This window comes from Bos indicus x Bos taurus, chromosome 24, assembly GCF_003369695.1.
Source record: "Bos indicus x Bos taurus breed Angus x Brahman F1 hybrid chromosome 24, Bos_hybrid_MaternalHap_v2.0, whole genome shotgun sequence".
Classification (NCBI taxonomy): Eukaryota; Metazoa; Chordata; class Mammalia; order Artiodactyla; family Bovidae; genus Bos; species Bos indicus x Bos taurus.
Window position 1 is genome coordinate 10110379 of NC_040099.1, and position 22255 is coordinate 10132633.

Genomic DNA, 22255 nt, shown 5'->3' on the forward strand with positions numbered 1-22255 from the left:
GTAATTTTTACATCATATACCAGTTTAAGATAATTATAGTATAATTTCTATAAAAGGTAAATTAAGGGAGACTTACAGATGGTTGTACTTGTAGTCATCTTAAAATTGGCAGTTGCTGCAGGTGGAATTTTTGATGGTCTCCAGCACCACAGAAGGCACCCTGAATAATTTCCTTATCACCACTAACAAAGATGTAGAAATGCACACTTATGATTTATTTTATAAAACCAAGATATCATTCTTTTCCAAATGCCTCATGTATTTATCACCCTACTGCTGTTCTACCAAACATAATCATTCAGTTGCTTGCATTTTTGCTAGTCTATCAATATCACTGAGTACTTCAGAAAACATTTAATTATAACAAGTAGCCTAGTTTGCCTTCAAGTTCTTGAATACTGTCATTCACAATGCTTTCACTTCCTTTTACAAACTCCGTGGATGACTAGTTGCTATGTTTAATAAAAGAACTAATTCTTATGTCCTAGATGTAAAGTAGAACTCATAAAAATATTCTGAAGAACATGACTTTTACAGATCATTATTCTCTAATATTACTTTATGGTATCTTAGTGGACATTTACATTTGACCACTACTTTTATCTCAGGTCTTGTGCACATTTAAATATAAATGCATCCACTTGGGCTGTATGCACGTAACATTACTGTTCAGCTCATAATTTTTCTCATTTGTCACTGATTTAAAAAAACTCACGTTTTAGACTTATAACTATTATTTTAATATAGATACAATTTTATAATAATATGTGTATTTTCTAACCTGGATACTCTTTTTTTATTGCCTTTTTATCAACTTTAAATAAATAATTATTTTGCTATGGAAATTTCTTTAGAAGAGCAATTCTTATCATTTTTTTTCTTTTTAATTTTATTTTATTTTTAAACTTTACAATATTGTATTGGTTTTGCCAAATATCGAAATGAATCCGCCACAGGTATACATGTGTTCCCCATCCTGAACCCTCCTCCCTCCTCCCTCCCCATACCATCCCTCTGGGTTGTCCCAGTGCACCAGCCCCAAGCATCCAGTATCGTGCATCGAACCTGGACTGGCGACTCATTTCATATATGATATTATACGTATTTCAATGCCATTCTCCCAAATCATCCCACCCTCTCCCTCTCCCACAGAGTCCAAAAGACTGTTCTATACATCAGTGTCTCTTTTGCTGTCTTGTATACAGGGTTATTGTTACCATCTTTCTAAATTCCATATGTACGTGTTAGTATACTATATTGGTATTTTTCTTTCTGGCTTACTTCACTCTGTATAATAGGCTCCAGTTTCATCCACCTCATTAGAACTGCCTCAAATGTATTCTTTTTAATGGCTGAGTAGTACTCCATTGTGTATATGTACCACTGCTTTCTTATCCATTCATCTGCAGATGGACATCTAGGTTGCTTCCATGTCCTGGCTATTATAAACAGTGCTGTGATGAACACTGGGGTACACGTGTCTCTTTCAATTCTGGTTTCCTCAGTGTGTATGCCCAGCAGTGGGATTGCTGGATCATAAGGCAGTTCTATTTCCAGTTTTTTAAGGAATCTCCACACTGTTCTCCATAGTGGCTGTACTAGTTTGCATTCCCACCAACAGTGTAAGAGGGTTCCCTTTTCTCCACACCCTCTCCAGCATTTATTGCTTGTAGACTTTTGGATCGCAGCCATTCGGACTGGCGTGAAATGGTACCTCATAGTGGTTTTGATTCGTATTTCTCTGATAATGAGTGATGTTGAGCATCTTTTCATGTGTTTGTTAGCCATCTGTATGTCTTCTTTGGAGAAACGTCTGTTTAGTTCTTTGGCCCATTTTTTGATTGGGTCATTTATTTTCCTGGAATTGAGGTGTAGGAGTTGCTTGTATATTTTTGAGATTAGTTCTTTGCCAGTTGCTTCATTTGCTTTTATTTTCTCCCATTCTGAAGGCTGTCTTTTCACCTTGCTTATAGTTTCCTTTGTTGTGCAGAAGCTTTTAAGTTTAATTAGGTCCCATTTGTTTATTTCTGCTTTTATTTCCGATATTCTGGGAGGTGGGTCATAGAGGATCCTGCTGTGATGTATGTCGGAGAGTGTTTTGCCTATGTTCTCCTCTAGGAGTTTTAAAGTTCCTTTCTTTATCCTATTAAGTATTTATAATTGACTTGAAATAACCTGAAAATTACTAAATCAAGCTGTATTTGTATTTGCACTGACCATAGAAACCATAGCCAGCCAATTACTGACTAATTTATTCATTCAGTAAATCATCACTGACTCCTTACACTGTTCTAGCACTAGAGTCTGGAGAATACAGTAGAGAATAAAACAGAGTTATTGTCCTTATTGAACTTATGAAGACAATAGGTAAGAGAGAAAGAAAAAAGGTTTCTAATAGAGAGTATCTTAGATCAATAATTTTCAGATAAGGAATCAGTTGAGAGACTCCACTAATCACATGTGATGAATGCAATGAATTTAAAACATTTAAAGACTGTGAACCTGGTTGCTTTGACTCAGGGAACTACTATTATCCAGATGATAGGACTTTGTACTAGTCTTTTAAACATATGGATAGACTCAATTTCCTTGTTTTAAAACATATCAGTGGAATGAATGGACTCAGATGTACTGCATGTTTCCAATTTTAGCATTGGTGAGTAATGATAAATACATTAGTGCTTGAGAAATTAGAATTTATCTAAACTACCCCATCCAAAATAAATTGAATTTCATTTATGTAACAGTGTATCTGTATTTTTACATAAATATTCCAGATAATCATCTGAGGCATTTTTTGTCCTTGCTGAGTCTCTAAGTCATGTCTGACTCTTTGTGACTCATGACTGCAGCACACCAGGCTCCCTAGTCCTTCACTATCTCCCAGAGTTTGCTCAGTAGCCATAGACTTGACTGGAATGACTTCTGTCGGTAAACAGATGTCTCTGCTTTTTAATACGCTGTCTAGGTTTCTCATAGCTTTCCTTTCAAGGTGCAAGTGTCTTTTAATTTCATGGCTTCAGTCACCATCTTTAGTGATTTTGGAGCCCAAGAAAATAAAGTCTGTCACTGCTTCCACTTTTTTCCCTTCTATTTGCCACGAGGTGGTGGGACCAGATGCCATGATCTTAGCTTTGTTTTTCTTTTAGTGTTGAGTTTCAAGCCAGCTTTTTCACTCTTCTATTTCACCCATTTGAGGGGGTGGGGGATGTTATACCTATTTCCTTATTTTCTAGAATTTTCATTAAAAAAATGAAAGATCATTTTTATGGATATGCAAAGTAACTTCAGAATTACCTAATGACATTTAAATAAGCAGTAGTTATCTGTAGTCTGGCATGCTGCAGTCTACGGAGGCGCAAAGAATTGGACAAGACAGGACTCAGCAAGTGAACAACAGCAACAAATTATCCGCAATGCAAAATAAAAGATATATCAACTTACTTCAGGCTATTGTAGTGTTAACTTTGGTATTCTCATACTATCAAGTCAAACTATAGGGATAGACTTAGAATTTCCTTTAGCTCAAGAAATTCTGTTCTGAATACCAATATTGCCTACTATCTACCTTTCTAGATTCCACAGGACATGTCCTAATTATTAGTGGTCTCAGCTAAGATGTGTATTAATAGATGTGACATATAGTAGGCCAGTACCTACTACAAAGCACAGTCACAAAAATTTGTTGCATTAAAGCCCTAGATAATGCTGTAAACAAAAGGAAGATTGTTCTGGTTTGAAAAGTTGTTAAAATATGCATCCATGAATCAAAAATAAAAGTACATGGTCAGGCTTCCCTGGTGGCTCAGTGGTAAAAATCCCACCTACCAATGCAGGAGACACAGGTTTGATCCCTGATCCAGGAAGATCTCACATGCTGTGGAGCAAGTAAGCCCAGGAGCCACAGCTACTGAGCCTGTTCTCTAGAGCCTGGGAATCACAATTACTGAAGCCTGTGTGCCTAAAGAGAAGCTCTGCAACAAGAGAAGCTATCACAGTGAGAAGTCCACACGCAGCAAGGACACAGTGGCGTCTGCTCGTCACAACTAGAGAAAAGCCCGAGCAACAAAAAAACCCAGCACCGCCAAGAATAAATAAATAATTTAAATTCTAAAAAACAAACAAACAAAAGACATGGTGAGGTGAATCTTCTGCTAATTATTATGAGCTGAATTGTGCCCCTCTCTCCAGCTCAAATGTTAAACCCATAACTCCCAATATAATTATATTTGGAGACAGGGTCTTTATAGAGGTAATTACGGTCAAACGAAGCCATTGGTGTGAAGCCCCAATTCTTAAGAACAGGGGCTTCCCAGGAGGTGCTAGTGTTGAAGAACCCACCTGCCCAAACAGGAGACAAGAGACCCAGGTTCCATCCCTGGGTTGGGAAGGCATGGAGGAGGGCATGGCACCCACTCCAGTATTCTTGCCTAGAGAATCCCATGGACAGAGGAGCCTGGCAGGCTACAGTCCATGGGGTAGCAAAGAGTTGGACAAGACTGAAGCAACTGAATGCACAGGCAACCTTTATAACAAGAGGAAGAGACATCAAAGTTTTCTCTGTATGTAGAGAAGAGGCCTTGTGAGGTCACAGCCAGAAGGTGGCCGTCTACAAACTAGGAAGAGAGGGATCATCAGAAACAAAATTTGCTGTCAACTTGAACATAAACTTTCAGCCTCCAGACCTATGATAAAATAAATGTCTGCTGAATTTAAGCAAACCAGCCTGTGGTATTTTGCTAAGACAGCCAAGTTGACTGATACATTGACCCACACATTCATTTACATTAAAAAGTATTACGTATAAATATAATTAGCTATTCTTTTGTGTCTAATTACTAAATGTATTCTACTTTAAAAAGGCACATGAATCTACTATGGCCGTGAAAAACAGTATTTTGTAAATTTTCCAAAAACAAAAACAAACAAAAGGACATAAGCTAGCGCACTATGGGATTTCCAAGCTGGCTGATAGAACTTCTTGATGCGGACGTGAAGAAGGGCTCCAGGGACTAAGTTTGGATTTGATTTAGACATTGGCAAATAGAGGGCATTTTGGCAGTTGGGTTTTGTGGTAGAAGGATCTGTCAGAGGGAACAGGACAAACAAAAGTGTGGCTGTGAGCAAACAGAAAATATGTTCAAAACCAGCAAGGAACCTAATTGGTGTATCTTGGGCTCACTCTCCTTCACAGCAGCGGACAAGAGCTTATGCATTCAGTGTTTGGCCTGCTTTTCTGTTTCAGCAACAACAACCATTTAGCACTCACACTCACACAGACACTAAATATTTCAAAATCGGATTGTGCTAGTGCTTAGGTCTGCCAAAACTAATCAAACTGCACACTTTAAACATGGATTCTTGTTGTATTTTCTACTTTAACGCATTCTAACTTCTCCTACAGATTCAGATGTCTTAACTTTACGTATGCCTAATTCTTAGAACATTTACAATTCTGTAAGTTCTAAAGACTAAAAGAAATTACATAAAAGTGGATTTTCGTGCTCAAATACATAGTACGTCAAACTCCATACACGTATATTTCTATTGTCAGGAATGTACTAGGGAAATTACCCACGTCCAACTCAGAATCATTTTTCTTAATCTGTTAATAAAAAGAAAAGCATGAAGTCTCTATCGAATGCCAAAAGAGGATTCACTTCTGTAATTGCTACTTTTGTGTTAGAGAAGAAAGATGAAGCAAAACAAATTGTAGGAAATCACATCAAGTTTGCACAGAGTCAAGTTTGAGACTTTGAGATTAAAAGAGATTGAATTTTATTCAGCAAAATTATCAGGGAAAGAGTTACATTTTTAAAAAAATATTGTCAGTGTCTTAAAATATAGATGAGAAGTGAGAGAAATAAGATTAAGTCTTGAGAAGAGGGATCCAAGAGGTGGGACTCGCACCGCGGCCGCGGAGACGTGAAGGCCTCCTCGCCGCGCCCCCCCACCCTTTAAAAAAAAAAAAAAAAAGTAAGATTAAGTCTTAAGTATTAACATCCTAAATAAGAAGTTGAAGTAAAATGTATCTGAGACATAGATGAATGTATACAGTTTGGCCAGCATGTTAGGTTGAGAGAGAATCATGAGAGACAATTTTCAGTGACTGGTTGGAGGTAGATTGTGCAGGCTGTTAAATGCTTTGTGGAGATAACTATTTAAATGGAAGGACATTAAGATTTATGAAAGAGTTTTAAGGGTAATAGTTGAAGGAAAAAAAAACAACAGGAGATTTCTAAAGTGTTTCTGAAATAACAGGAAAGAGCTTGTACCACAGTAGTAGACATATGGATTTAAAGCCTAAGAGAACCAGATGTGTAAATGTACAATTCATCACGCAAGAAATACTACTTGAATTCTTCATGTGTGAAATATCACACAGAAAGAAAATCTAGCAAAAACAGACAAAAATCAGAGGCAGAGTCTTCAAATGCAATGATGGTTAGGAAAAATATGGAGAAAGAGGAAGCTGAAAAAAATGATGAAGACAGAAATCGGGAAAATCCTCCCAAGCATCTACGTTTCCTTTGTTAAATCTGACATTTGATAACAGCATACAGAATAATAACTTGTTTACTCTTTCTTTTATTAAAGATCAAAAATATTAATAAATCTTAGATTGTGGACTTTTATATGTCTTTAGCCTGCAATACACATTCCTGATTTATACTATATCACTCAAGTTTGCAAAGCTATATTACAACAGGACAAATTAAAACACAGTTAGCTTGCTTAATTGTAGTTCAATACAGATCATTAAAATCATTTAAAATCTCTTCTGAGAACAATAGATTTAAATAAGTCATTGTCATAGCATTTACCTGGATGCTTAGTCACTCAGTTGTGTCTGACTCTTTGTGACCCCTTGGACTGTAGCCCACCAGGCAATGCTCTTTCAACAAATGAAAGTATGACAATGCAAGATGATTTTGAGAGAGATACTAAAATAAATACTGTTATTACAGAATGAAAGGGAGAGGAGAGAATAATCTGACGTAAAATATGGTTGGCTACTACTGGCAGTGCTTTGATTAAAATTTTGGACTATTTTTAAAAGTTTATAACTGAATTTAATCAAATTAGCCAAATTTCCTCAGTTCTTTCTTAGTCCATATTAATTAATTTAATTAATTTCTTAGGTCCATATTCCAGTCCATAATAATGCAAATTAAATATCTTGGTCATGAAAATTAACACACTGGATATGCAGGCATTTTGATGATGATTGCTTCAGATTTTTTGTTTGTTGAACTTTGGTATCATCAGTTATTTCCAACAGACAAGAAAAATAGCCAAGAATTACTCATTATTTAGTAATTAAAATAGGGCTGAAAGTGATGATTTTATGATGTTTGGTGGCTAATAAGCTTCTTGCATTTTATGCTATTCTGCTAGGAATTTTTGAAACTAACACTTGTTAAATTATTATATTTGACTGCATATAAATACATTACTAAATATAAAAGTACAATACATGGGTTGAAACATTTAATGAAATTTGTCTACTACAAAATCCAAGACATTTTAAAAGTTTGATGCAGATATAAAACTAAAAAACATGTAAAAAATCATAAAAAAAGAAAGAGGGAATATGAAGATCAATAAATTAGTAACCAAGCATTTTTTGTCCTTCTTGTCTATCACCATTTGCAAAAGTCTATAGCATTCCCAAGATATTGCTAATTGTGTTTTGCCTAACTCTAGGGTGGGATGATTTGAGAGAATAGCATTGAAACATGTATATTATCATATGTGAAACAGAACACCAGCCCAGGTTCAATGCATGAGACAGGGTGCTCAGGGCTGGTGCACTGGGATGACCCAGAGGGATGGGATGGGGAGGGAGGTGGGAGGGGGGGTTTGGGATGGGGAACACAGGTACACCCATGGCTGATTCATGTCAATGTATGGCAAAACCCACTATAATGTTATAAAGTAATTAGCCTCCAATTAAAATAAATAATTAATTAATAAATACTTTGGTGACTCTATTTGCTCAAATTTCTTACAATTTTTTCAATCTTTAAACAGCATTGGAAACAATGTGATGACTAAACTTCTCTCTACAGTGATTGAACTAACAAAATGAAAATATTTTTATTGAATTATTTCTAAATAATATTATTTTAGAGAAAAGTGATTCTTCCATCCTGGTCCTTTTATATCCTTTCAAAAAAGATGTTTCTTAATTGTGTCAATTAGAACACTTAAATATGTTTAAATTCATCTACTGTCCATCTTGGAAATTTTAGAATTAAGCTTAATATCTATTCACTTACCTGTACATCTTTAACACCAGATCTCTTCTGTCTAAGATTTATTAGAAGACTATTTCAATTTTTACAAGATATATATATTGAAGTGTTTATTTTTAATTGAGTAAATGATTCTAAATTATTTCCAATTAATGAGACATTAGCTGTATACATCTCCTCTCAATCACTGGAATATTTTCCCTTTCTTCAGAATAACTTTTCTCCAACTGCTATTTATTTTTTATTAATCTATATTAAAATGTATTTTTGTAGACTACTGTGTGATTTTCTCTTGCTTCTACACAGAATCCAGTTAGAGGCTTACAAAATTGCCTTCTACATCTACAATTTACAGCACAGTTTGATGCTGAGCATGTTGAAATCTCAAATTTCCCTGAAATATTTGCTTTCTCCTTGTAATAGAAGCACAGACATCCCTTGTCTATGGACCACACACTCTCACTTAAAGCAGGTGCTCTCTAAATGATTTCTCAAAATCCATCAGTTTTTGTCTCTTATTACTAGAGCCAGTACTTATAACTTAGTTTAGCCAAAGCAGAGAAAAACAAAACCTGCTCTGGGAAGATACGACCTTATCACCACAGAAATGTCTGGAAATATCTTCCATAAGCAAGCAGCATTTATGGGAACATACATGGAATGTAGAATTAAGGACTACATAAAGGAGATCAAACCAGTCAATCCTAAAGGAAATCAATCCTGAATATTCATTGGAAGGACTGATGCTGAAGCTGGAGCTCCAATACTGTGGTCACCTGATATGAAGAGATGACTCATTGGAAAATATCTTGATACTGGGAAAGATTGAAGATAGGAGAAGGGGATGACAGAGGATGAGATGGTTGGATGGCATCATTGACTCAATTGACATAAGTTTGAGCAAACTCCAGGAGATAGTGAAAGACAAGGAAGCCTGGCATGCTGCAGTCCATGGGGTAGCAAAGAGTGAGACACAACTTATTGAATGAACATGACTTACCAATTGAACAACAGTAAAAATACGCTGTTAAAAAAAATAAAGAGAAGGAGGAGGAAGAGGACAAGTGGTTGCTCATGAAAAGTCTGGCAAAGATTCCTGCAGCTGGGACCAAGAGTTTGCTGGATGGCACTTAAAACATGGATCCAGGGAGAGTCCTTATTAAACTAAACAGAAAAATCAGAACCGTCTTACATCAGTGTCCAATAAGGGAGCATTCAACTTCATGAAGTGGGAATATCAGGCTTGATTTATATTTGGCCTGAGAACCCACCATCTGATACACTTATTTGGATGGCCCCGAGAACCCCCTATTTTTATTAAGGCAAAAACCAACACACTATTGAGGAAGTCAGCAGGAGTCCTGAGAAGTTTAGGACTAGTTTTCCTCAGTATGCCAGATATTCTGTCCCAGAAGTAGGCTCAAAAATAGTAGTGGGAAGGATGCCCTCTGGCCCTGTACCAAAAGGACAGAGAGGAAATGCATCACGTAACAGTACAGATAAGGTGGACATCATTTCAAAATGACCATCCAGGCCTGAGTGGGAAGCAGGATCTCTTGACCTGCAACAATTTATAGCAGTAGTTGATCGGTCTTGAAGTCACTAGCGTTCAGATAGACAAATGGCTAATGACAATGTTGCGTGATTTATACAAGAAAACAAAAAAACAGAAGCTGGCAGACGGGTTAATGAGTCAGCCACTACAATGAAGAATGATGACCTCTTACCCAGTTTCAGATTTAAATCAAGTTCACTGACCCAGAATGAAGAAAAGGCCACAGCAACTTGAGGTGAGAGGCCGCAAAACCATAATAAATATATTCAGTGTGCATTCCTTCCGAAAGAGCTTCTAAAGTTGCCCACCAAGGTAGAAATCACTGAGGAGAGGAGGCTTCCCAGGTTTTCAAGGTCTGCTGCTTGCAGGGACTGATGTGGAGTTGACACTTAGAGACCTAAAATTCCATCGTGGTTTTATAATGAGAGTGGAAGTAAAAAAAAGCCAGGAGATAAGTCGAGTTTGGGCACAGTTCAGTGAATCTTATAGGTTCAGTGTAACTACCTACCATGGGGTAGGCAAAACAATGCCCCTTCCCAAAAGTCCTTGTTCTAATCTCTGGAACTTCTGGAGCCTTACTCCACGTGGCAAGCAGGACTTATTTGATGTGATTAAAGTAAAGCCTCTCAATAGTGAGATTACCCTGGTTTATTAGAGAGCAATCAATGTAATTCAAAGAGTCCTTATAAGGAAAAGATGAAGCAGAAGAGGCAGAGTTAAAGGAATGGAAGCAGAGTTAAAACTGACATTGTTGTTGTTCAGTCACTCAATTGTGTCCAACTCTTTGCGACCCCATGAACTGCAGCACACCAGGCTTTCCTGTCCTTCACCATCTCCCAGAACTTGCTCAAATTCATGTCCATTGAATTGGTGATGCCACTGAAACATCTCATCCTTTGTCATCCCCTTCTCCTCCTGCCTTCAATCTTTCCCAGCATCAGGGTCTTTTCTGATGAGTTGGCTCTTAGCATCAGGTGGCCAAAGTATTGGAGCTTCAGCTTTAGCATGAGTCCTTCCAATGAATATTCAGAACTGATTTCCTTTAGGATGGACTGGTTGGATATCCTTGCAGTCCAAGGGACTCTCAAGAGTCTTCTCCAACACCACAGTTCAAAAGCATCAATTCTTTGGCATTCAGCCTTCTTTATGGTCCAACTCTCACTTTCATACATGACCACTGGAAAAACCATCGCTTTAACTATATGAACCTTGGCTGGAAATGCAATGTCTCTGCTTCATAATGAATGAAGGAAGAAATTTCCAGAAGATAGAAAGGCAAGAAAAAAAAAATTTACCCAGAAACTTCAGAAAGGAACTCATCTTGATGTCAGCACCTTAATTTTGGACTTAATAAGACCCACTTGAATTTCTAACCTCCAGAAATGTAAAATAATAACTTTGTTTTTGTTTTAAGATGCAAATTAAGTTACAGTAGCAATAAGAAACTACCTTACAGTTATTTTATTTTCAAAGTATAATGGGATAGATACACTTAACCTGATGGAAGCCTCCCACCGGTTCCCTGGCCTGTGAAATAAGGGAAACATCAAGTGAAAGCCCATTAAATGCTTCCCTCCCCTTACCCACCACCTAATACACACATGTACACCAGTGACAGTAAGTCAGAAGTAAAGTCACAGAAATTAGTGCACCTTCGAATATTTGAAAAATGTAGTGAGAGAGGCTTCTATCTTCCCCTGTTTAATTTACCTCTTTGGACACTGTAGAAACAGATGGATCCTGCTCAATGGCTGTGCACAATGATAAGCATAAACAGGTCATAACTCAATGGCACTTGCTGTCCTGGATGTTTATGCTCATGAGAGCAGAGAAGCATGGCTTCAGACACCTGGCAGAATTTAGTAAATATTTTCTTCTTAGTGCACATGAAGATCAAAAGCAAGCTGAGAAGAAAATCTTTGCTCTCTGGACTCAGGGATACTTTGTTCTACTTTCTATAATCATACGGTATAAAGGGATTTTAATTATGTAGACCTTAGGAAGAACACTCGGAGAAGGCAGTGGCAACCCACTCCAGTACTCTTGCCTGGAAAATCCCGTGGACGGAGGGGCCTGGTAGGCTGCAGTCAATGGGGTCCCTAGGAGTCGGACACAACTGAGCGACTTCACTTTCACTTTTCACTTTCATGCATTGGAGAAGGAAATGGCAACCCACTCCAGTATTCTTGCCTGGAGAATCCCAGGAACGGGGAGCCTGGTGGGCTGCTGTCTATGGGGTCGCACAGAGTCGGATACGACTGAAGCGACTTAGCAGCAGTAGCAGTAGGAAGAACACTATGCTAGTTAATATATTGATGTGCGTGTACATGCTAAGTCACTTCAGCTGTGTCTGACTCTTTGTGACTCCATGGACTGTAGCTTGCCAGGCTCCTCTGTCCCTACTGGAGTGGGTTGCCATGTACTCTTCCAGGGAATACACTGATGACAAGAAGCAAATTCCTGGCAGACAGGAATGAGCGAGAAAGACACATGAATGCAGGGGTAGGAGATAAGACCCATATTTGGTGAAGTATTCAGGATCTTAGTTTCCCCAAGGCATGCTAGCACGTCACTTCTTTATAAAACTTTAGATGCTGTACCTCATGCCTTCTTCGAGTAATAACAAGGCACAGAGTTTGCTGGCACTTCAAACATTTTGGAAGCAGCACACAGTGCACTTGGGAATAGAACTTTGATTCACTTTTTCAAAAACTCAGGAAACTGCCATTTACAAAAAGGTAGCAGGAAAAGGGAAGGCAGTGGAAAAGCTTCAAGCTGCGGTAGAAGCTGTACCGCTCCTCCGGGCGGGTGGTTCCAAATACAGAGTGATGGCAGATGTATTTAGAGTGTGGAGGCTCTGAAAACACAGAATTGAGGAATCAACACAGACTCTCCAGGATTCTGTTGAATGGTCATGTCTTCCAAAAAGAGAACTGCTCAGCTTGAAAAACAGCTCAAGACTTCTGATTTCAGCAACTGCACGTAAAGATCTGGGAGGCTGTCTCTCCCATTACGAAAACCAGCAACAGCAGGAGAAACTAAACATGAACGAATTTTCTTTTACCCATCACAGAAATGAGTTTGGAAGGCAAACAGCCGCCCTGAAATCTGGAGAAGCACGTACGCTCATGGTGATCTAGCAGCTGAAATCTGCTTATCTGAGTTGGAAACCATTGGAGCTATAAACTGCTGGGAAAACATAAGTGGTAATTTTGACAAAGGGGTGGAGGCTGATTGTGGACTAGTGCTAAAGTAAGAAATTCCTAGAGGAACAGTCTTACAGGAGCCACCACATTTCCCTGAGCTTTCCCTTCATACACCCCACATGGAAAAATTCCCTTTGAGGCCCCACAGAGAAAAGGAAAAATAGTTGTAAATATACCCAGAGCCATCTTCACAGCAAAAGCCTATGCTCTAGGAAAAAATAATTCACCAGACGTACCGAAGCGTGTTCTGAAACTTCATTCCAGATGGCTGTACAGAACATCTCTCCACTCCAGCCTCTTTCAGCCATCCTGCCACCTCTAAGTGTGACAGCAACAACCTATTAACCTGGGGTTGAGACTTTAATAATATAAACTAATAATACTGCAGCCAGCTAAAGGAATAGGGGGTAATTGACACAAAATTATATGAGGGAAGAAGAGAGAGAAAAACTCATCAAGTCACTAGCAAAGACAACGCAACTATTCATTCATTTCAGTCGCTCAGTCGTGTCCGACTTTTTGCGATCCCAAGAATTGCAGCACACCAGGCCTTCCAGTCCATCACCAACTCCCGGAGTTCACTCAGACTCACGTCCATCGAGTCAGTGATGCCATCCAGCCATCTCATCCTCTGTCGTCCCCTTCTCCTCCTGCCCCCAATCCCTCCCAGCATCAGAGTCTTTTCCAATGAGTCAACTCTTCACATGAGGTGGCCAAAGTACTGGAGTTTCAGCTTGAGCATCTTTCCTTCCAAAGAAATCCCAGGGCTGATCTCCTTCAGAATGGAATGGTTGGATCTCCTTGCAGTTCAAGGGACTCTCAAGAGTCTTCTCCAACACCACAGTTCAAAAGCATCAATTCTTCGGTGCTCAGCCTTTGTCACAGTAGCCTTGCCTAGATGGACTTTTGTTGGCAAAGTAATGTCTCTGCTTTTCAATATGCTATCTAGGTTGGTCACAACTTTCCTTTCAAGGAGTAAGTGTCTTTGAATTTCATGGCTGCGGTCACCATCTGCAGTGATTTTAGAGCCCCCAAAAATAAAGTGTGACACTGTTTCTCCATCTATTTCCAATGAAGTGAAGGGACCAGATGCCATGATCTTTGTTTTCTGAATGTTGAGACTTAAGCCAACTTTTTCACTCTCCACTTTCACTTTCATCAAGAGGCTTTTTAGTTCCTCTTCACTTTCTGCCATAAGGGTGGTGTCATCTGCATATCTGAGGTTATTGACATTTATCCCGGCAATCTTGATTTTAGCTTGTGTTTTTTCCAGTCCAGTGTTTCTCATGATGTACTCTGCATAGAATTTAAATAAGCAGGGTGACAATATACAGCCTTGACGTACTCTTTTTCCTATTTGGAACCAGTCTGTTGTTCCATGTCGAGTTCTAACTGTTGCTTCCTGACCTGCATACAAATTTCTCAAGAGGCAGGTCAGGTGGTCTGGTCTGCCCATCTCTTTCAGAATTTTCCACAGTTTATTGTGATCCACATAGTCAAAGGCTTTGGCATAGTCAATAAAGCAGAAATAGATGCTTTTCTGGAAGTCTCTTGCTTTTTCCATGATCCAGAGGATGTTGGCACTTTGATCTCTGCTTCCTCTGCCTTTTCTAAAACCAGCTTGAACATCATGAAGTTCATGGTTCATATTGCTGAAGCCTGGCTTGCAGAATTTTGAGCATTACTTTACTATCATGTGAGATGAGTGCAATTGTGCAGTAGTTTGAACATTCTTTGGCATTGCCTTTCTTTGGGATTGGAATGAAAACTGACCTTTTCCAGTTCTGCGGCCACTGCTGAGTTTTCCAAATTTGTTGGCATATTGAGTGCAGCACTTTCACAGCATCATCTTTCAGGATTTGGAATAGCTCAACTGGAATTCCATCACCTCCACTAGCTTTGTTCATAGTGATGCTTTCTAAGGCCAACTTGACTTCACATTCCAGGATGTCTGGCTCTAGGTGAGTGATCACATCATTGTGATTATCTGGGTCGTGAAGATCTTTTTTGTACAGTTCTTCTGTGTATTCTTGCCATCTCTTCTTAATATCTTCTGCTTCTGTTAGATCCATACCATTTATGTCCTTTATTGAACCCATCTTTGCATGAAATGTTCCCTTGGTATCTCTACTTTTCTTGAAGAGATCTCTAGTCTTTCCCATTCTGTTGTTTTCCTCTATTTCTTTGCATTGATCACTGAAGAAGGCTTTCTTATGTCTTCTTGCTATTCTTTGGAACTCTGCATTCAGATGCTTATCTCTTTCCTTTTCTCCTTTGTTTTTTGCTTGTCTTTTTTTCACAGCTATTTGTAAGGCCTCTCCAGACAGCCATTTTGCTTTTTTGCATTTGTTTTCCACGGGGATGGTCTTGATCCCTGTCTCCTGCACAATGTCACGAACCTCAGTCCATAGTTCATCAGGCACTCTATCTATCAGATCTAGGCCCTTAAATCTATTTCTCACTTCCACTGTATAATCATAAGGGATTTGATTTAGGTTATACCTGAATGGTCAGTGGTTTTCCCTATTTTCTTCAATTTAAGTCTGATTTTGATAATAAAAAGTTCATGATCTGAGCCAGTCAGCTCCCGGTCTTGTTTTTGTTGACAGTATAGAGCTTCTGCATCTTTGGCTGCAAAGAACATAATCAATCTGATTTCAGTGTTGACCATCTGGTGATGTCCATGTATAGAGTCTTCTCTTGTGTTGTTGGAAGAGGGTGTTTGCTATGACCAGTGCACTCTCTTGGCAAAACTCTATTAGTCTTTGCCCTGCTTCATTCCGTATTCCAAGGCCAAATTTGCCTGTTACTCCAGGTGTTCTTGACTTCCTACTTTTGCATTCTAGTCCCCTATAATGAAAAGGACATCTTTTGGGGGTGTTAGTTCTAAAAGATCTTGTAGGTCTTCATAGAACCATTCAACTTCAGCTTCTTCAGCGTTACTGGTTGGGGCATAGACTTGGATTACTGTGATATTGAATGGTTTGCCTTGGAAATGAACAGAGATCATTCTGTCGTTTTTGAGATTGCATCCAAGTAGTGCATTTTGGACTCTTTCATTGACCACTATGGCTACTCCATTTCTTCTGAGGGATTCCTGCCCACAGTAGTAGATATAATGGTCATCAGAGTTAAATTCACCCATTCCAGTCCATTTCAGTTTGCTGATTCTTAGAATGTTGACATTCACTCTTGCCATCTCTTGTTTGACCACTTCCAATCTGCCTTGATTCATGGACCTGATATTCCAGGTCCTATGCAATATTGCTCTTTACAGCATCGGACCTTGCTTCTATCACCAGTCACATCCACAACTGGGTATTGTTTTTGCTTTGGCTCCGTCCCTTCATTCTTTTGGAGTTATTTCTCCACTGATCTCCAGTAGCATATTGGGCACCTACTGACCTGGGGAGTTTCTCTTTCAGTATCCTATCATTTTGCCGTTTTCATACTGTTCATGGGGTTCTCAAGGCAAGAGTACTGAAGTGGTTTGCCATTCCCTTCTCCAGTGGACCACATTCTGTCAGATCTCTCCACCATGACCTGCCCATCTTGGGTTGCCCCACGGGCATGGCTTAGTTTCATTGAGTTAGATAAGGCTGTGGTCCTAGTGTGATTAGAGTGACTAGTTTTCTGTGAGGGATGTCCTCTTGCAACACCTACCATCTTACTTGGATTTCTCTTACCTTGGGTGTGAGGTATCTCCTCACGGCTACTCCAGCAAAGCGCAGTCACTGCTCCTTACCTTGGATAAGGAGTGTCTCCTCACAGCTGCCCTTCCTGACCTTCAATGTGGGATAGCTCCTCTAGGTCCTCCTGTGCCCCTGTGGCACAGGAGTTGGTGATGGACAGGGAGGCCTGGCATGCTTTGGTTCAAGGAGTTGCAAAGCATCAGACTGAGCAACTGAACTGAACTGAACATGAAAAGAGCTGAAACACACAGACCCTTTCCTAGAACCAAGGCCCACCTTGAACATAAAATTACAAGATATAACCAAAGATAAGGAGATAATGGGCATAAGCCCACAAACTAAACATCCAGCTCAGACTCAGGTATGACACAGATGTCAGAAAGATCAGATAAGGAATTAGAATAATTATTTTTTAATGTATCAAGTAGTCTGAAGAAGAAAGTAAATAACATACAAGAACATACAGGTAGTATAAACTTAAAGACTAAAGTAAAAGTGAAAGTGAAGTCTCTCGGTCATGTCCAACCCTTTGCGACCCTATGGACTGTAGCCTACCAGGCTCCTCTGTCCATGGGATTTTCCAGTCAATAGTACTGGAGTGGATTGCCGTTTAAGGAACTGGTAGAAGTCAAAACTCTGTAACTGAAATGAAGGCTGTCCTCAAGCATGACGTGATCAAGCAAAGAACAGTGAGTTTGAAGATATGTCCATGGGAAATATCCTAAACTGAAATGCAAGGGGGAAAAAGAGCAAAGAAAAAATGCTTAATACCTGGGAAAGTTCAAAAAGTATAACACCATACAAGGAACATTAAAAGGAGCAGACGGAAAATAGAGCAGAAGAAATATCTGAAGTAGCAATGGCCAACAATATCACAAAATCGACTAAACGGTTCATCTAAAAAGCTATAACAAAAGTAAGAACAGATGTCAAACACACATATGCAAATGGACTTTTATACAAAATATCAATCGACAGCAACATACAACAATTCATTCTTAAGAAAACAAGTCATTCTTAAGCACACGGTGGAACATTCATGGAGACAGGTTATATTCTGGGCCACAGAACACGTCTCAACAATTTTTTTTTTTAATCATAAGAAGTATGTTCTTAGACCAGTGGAATTACTCTAGAAATGAATAACAGAAAGATAACTAGGGAAAGTTTTAGAAAGTAAATAATATACTTTTACCAAACACGTGATCTCATATGGCAATTTATAAAAATTGAACTGAGTTAAAATAAAAATGTAACATCAAAATTTGTGGAATGCTGATAAACAGTTCTTAAGGGAAAACAAACAGCATTAGAGGCACATAGAAGAAAAAAAATAGAATGAAGTAAAAGTCATATCTAAACTTCTAACTTATTAAACTAGAGAAAGATGAACAGTTAAACAGAAAGCAAGCAGAAGAAGGAAACAAAAATCCTTAGAGAATATATCAGAAACAAGCCAGAGAAAGACATACTGTATGGTAACATGTGGAACATAAACACACAAAAAAACCACATTGAACTCATTGAAACAGAGTATAGTGGTGATTGCAGGGACTGAGGTTGGGGGTGATGAGAGAGACTCATCAAAAGATGCAGATGTCCAGTTATAAGATGGATCCATTCTGAGGATCTCATGTATAGCACAGAGACTATATTTGAAATGTGCTAAGAGAATGGATTTGAAGCATTCTTACATACATACCCTCCCCCAAACATAACTATGTGAGGTGATGGATGTGTTAATTAACCTGATTGTGGGAATCATTACACAATGCTATCTGTATATCAAATTAAGATGTTTAAATATATTGCAAGTTTTCTGATTATAACTCACTAAAGTGCAAAATAAAATAATGTTTACATATTTTAAAAAGCAAACAGAGAAACAATAGAGAAAAATGATTGAAATCAAAGTGGATTCTTTGAAAGTATCAATAAAATTGATTAAATTCTAGTCAGACCAACCAAAAAAGTAGTTTTTAAAAAAATTACCAAAATCAGAAATGAAAAAAGAGTCATCACTACCATTCCCATGGACATGAAAGATTAAAAGTGAAGTTAAAGTGGTAAGTTACTCAGTTGTGTCCGACTCTTTGCAACCCCATGGACCGTACTCCGGCAGGTTCCTTTGTTATGGAATTCTCCAGGCAAGAATACTGGAGTGGGTTGCCATGCCCTTCCCCAGGGGATCTTCCCCACTCAGGGATTGAATCCGAGTCTCCTGCATGTTCTTTACCATGTGAGCCACCAGGGAAGCCCCTGGAAAGATTAAAGGAATAGTATAAAAATCTCTATGCCTACACAAATTTATATATATATATATATATAAATATATATAAATATATTTAGATGAGATGGAACAATTTCCTGAAAGACATAAACTGCCAAAAGCCATCAAAGGAGAAATAGATAATATGATAAGTATTATATATATATCAGAGAAATAGAAATAGCAGTTAAATCCTTCCAACAAGATGGATCTTCTGTTATATATAAGCCCTGGAATTTCTTCAGAGTGGGGGAGCGCTTTGGGGGCCATTACCTGCAAGGCTGATAGCTGGGAGGGGGATGAGTGTGCCAGCCTGTGGTGCGGACATGGGCAGGGCACACATACCATCTCCTACTTATACAACTGAGGGGGAATTGTCACATCTCCAAGGCTCCCTTAATTGTTTGAACATGGTGATTTTTCTCAGTTTTGTCTGCTCTCACCATGGGGTGCCCAATCCATGTCAAATTCCAAAATCTTCCCTATAGACTGTAAAGTGGGTACATCAAGGAAACAACGGGATACATAAATCTGGAGCTTAAATAAATTCTGGGGAAGAAAAGAACAATAAAAAACACTATACCCAGAAGGCCGAAATAAGCCCAGATCAGACACTTACTGTAACTATTAGCAACGTTTTTTCTCTCACACACACACACAAAATAATAATAATTCTGCATACATATTTTCATTTTAAAATTTCTGTGACAACTCTTTTATTTTCTTACAAAGTGTGCAATAATTTTGAATGCCATGAATAGTTGATGACAGAGCTGAGGCAATCATCATCTAAGTGACAGCATATCATTGAAAATCAGTGAGACAGTGAAGATTCATGGCTCATCTGCAGTGGGATGAGGGATTTTTGATACGAGAAAGATGGCTTTAAACAAAATTTTTTAAAAATAAGATCAGAAACCAAGGCTCTTTTATAGTAACGCCAAAATTATTCAACACATGCTTTAAAAAAGCACATACAGAAAATGCATAATGCAGAGGATTTTGTTATTATGGAAATTGACACACAAAGAAACTAATATATATTTATAAAAAATAACTATAAACCAACACCAGTTAGAAAAAAGTTACCAATTAATTATTGGGATAATCTAGTTTATGCCTATTAACCAGATATTGTTTAAAAACATTAAGAATGGTGTTTGCTTCCTTTGTTTTTAAATTATTTATCAATAATGATTGGAAGTGTGAACTCTTAGAGAGCAAAACAATTGAGAACATCACTTTAGGCGTCAAGGCATGAAGCCTCTATATATTTTGTGTCATGGGTGACTAACTTCATTTCTCCAATTTTGCCATGATATCCATTAATAGAAATCCCTGGTGGCTAAAGGAAATCAATCCTGAATATTCATTGGAAAGACTGATGCTGAAGCTCCAATACTTTGGCCACCTGATGTAAAGAGTTGACTCATTAGAAAAGACCTTGATGCTGAGAAAATTAAAGGCAGGAGAAGAAGGGGACGATAGAGGGTAAGATGGTTGGTTATAGGGTCAGATGACTGGCAGGCTACAGCCCATGGAATTGCAAAGAGTTGGACATGACTGAGCGACTGAACAACAATTGGTGACTCAGACAGTAAAGAATCTGCCTGTGATTCAGGAGATCTGGGTTCAATCCCTGAGTCAGGAAGATCCCTTGGAGGAGGGAATTGGCTACCCACTGCAGTATTCTTGCTGGAGAAGTCCATGGACAGGGGAGCCTGGCAGGCTACAGCCCATGGGATTGCAAAGAACCTGACATGACTGAGTGACTGACCCTGTATGCAATAGGAGATTTTACCAAGAGGAAGAATGATTTAAAATCTAGATGAAGTATATAAGACTGCTTTTATTATTTTAAAAGAAAGATTATTATTTTTAAATGGTTTTTGGCCACATAGCGTGGCATGAGGGGTCTTAGTTCCCCTGGCCAGAGATTCAGCTGGGCCTCCTACAGTGGAAGTGTGGTCTCTAACCACTGGATGACCAGGGCAGTCCCAAAAGAATGAAAATTATGAACAAATATACATTGCTCATGTAAAGTACAAAAGTACATTACAAACTTTAGCTATTTCATTATGTTTGCCAGCTAGCTCCAAGGTTCTAAATATTGCTCCAAGGAGGCAATATTGTTTATTCGTCTAATAATTTTCAAGCTTTTTATTAGTTTCGATTAACTATTTTCCTTGCTTACTTGACCAAGGTTTACCTTTGTTCAGGATTATAGAGTGGTCTTCAAAGATGCCATTTAATTTTATGGCAATCCTCTTATTAAAGAATATGAAATCTCAAGCTCCATTTCTAACCAGACACACAGTCATTCAATAGAATAATAGGTGCTAGTGGGACTCTGGGCCACTAAGGGGTCAGAGCAAGGACACCGAACATGCAGTCCTGTGACAAAAGAGAGGACATTTGTAAATCTTATCATCAAGCAACCAACCAGTGATCACATACACAGCCTAGGACACCTGGGATCCCCAAATACTGAAACAACTTCAATCTGTCTTTCCTTCAAGAAGAGAAGAGACGAAGTACAGATTTGCCTTCAGTCAAATTTCAGCTGTTGAAGAGAATGGTTACCCACTCCAGTATTCTTACCTGGAGAATTTCATAGACAGGGGTGCCTGGTGGGCTACATTCATGGGATGGCACAGTCAGACACAACTGAGCGACTGACACAACATGGAATAGATTCTACCAAGAGCAAGAATAATTTAAAATCTAGATGAAATGCATTAAATATATATATATTATATGTATATAAATATATATATGCCATGTTTAGATAACATATTTTTGGTATAAAACCTTATTTTTCCTCAAAACCACACAATATAAACAAATTTTCTAAAATTTTAGTGCTGTAGACAGGAGGAAGGAAAAAAGAGCCCACAACTGAGGGAGGCAGAATGATGCCCGTACCCCCACATGCAAACTGCTGGCCTTAGAAGCTCATCAGGGCTTACCTAAATGATGATGCTTTGAAAAATTATGGTATTCTGCAGGACTGAACCCTCTGGGCTTTATTATCTTATAAGGAACTCATGTTTGGTGGGTTTGCTGCTTATGGTGCCATTATATTCAATGTCCTCCCCAAATCCAAACATTTTAAAAACTGCATTTAAAAACTTTTTAGTTGTCCAAGAGGATCTGGATTAAGGATTGTTGTGATTATTTTGCTTTTTGTCTGGTATTATAAGAGGGACTAGATATTACGTTATTCCTAGGGGTTGATGATATATTCTTTCATATTCCCAGTAACGTAAACCTCT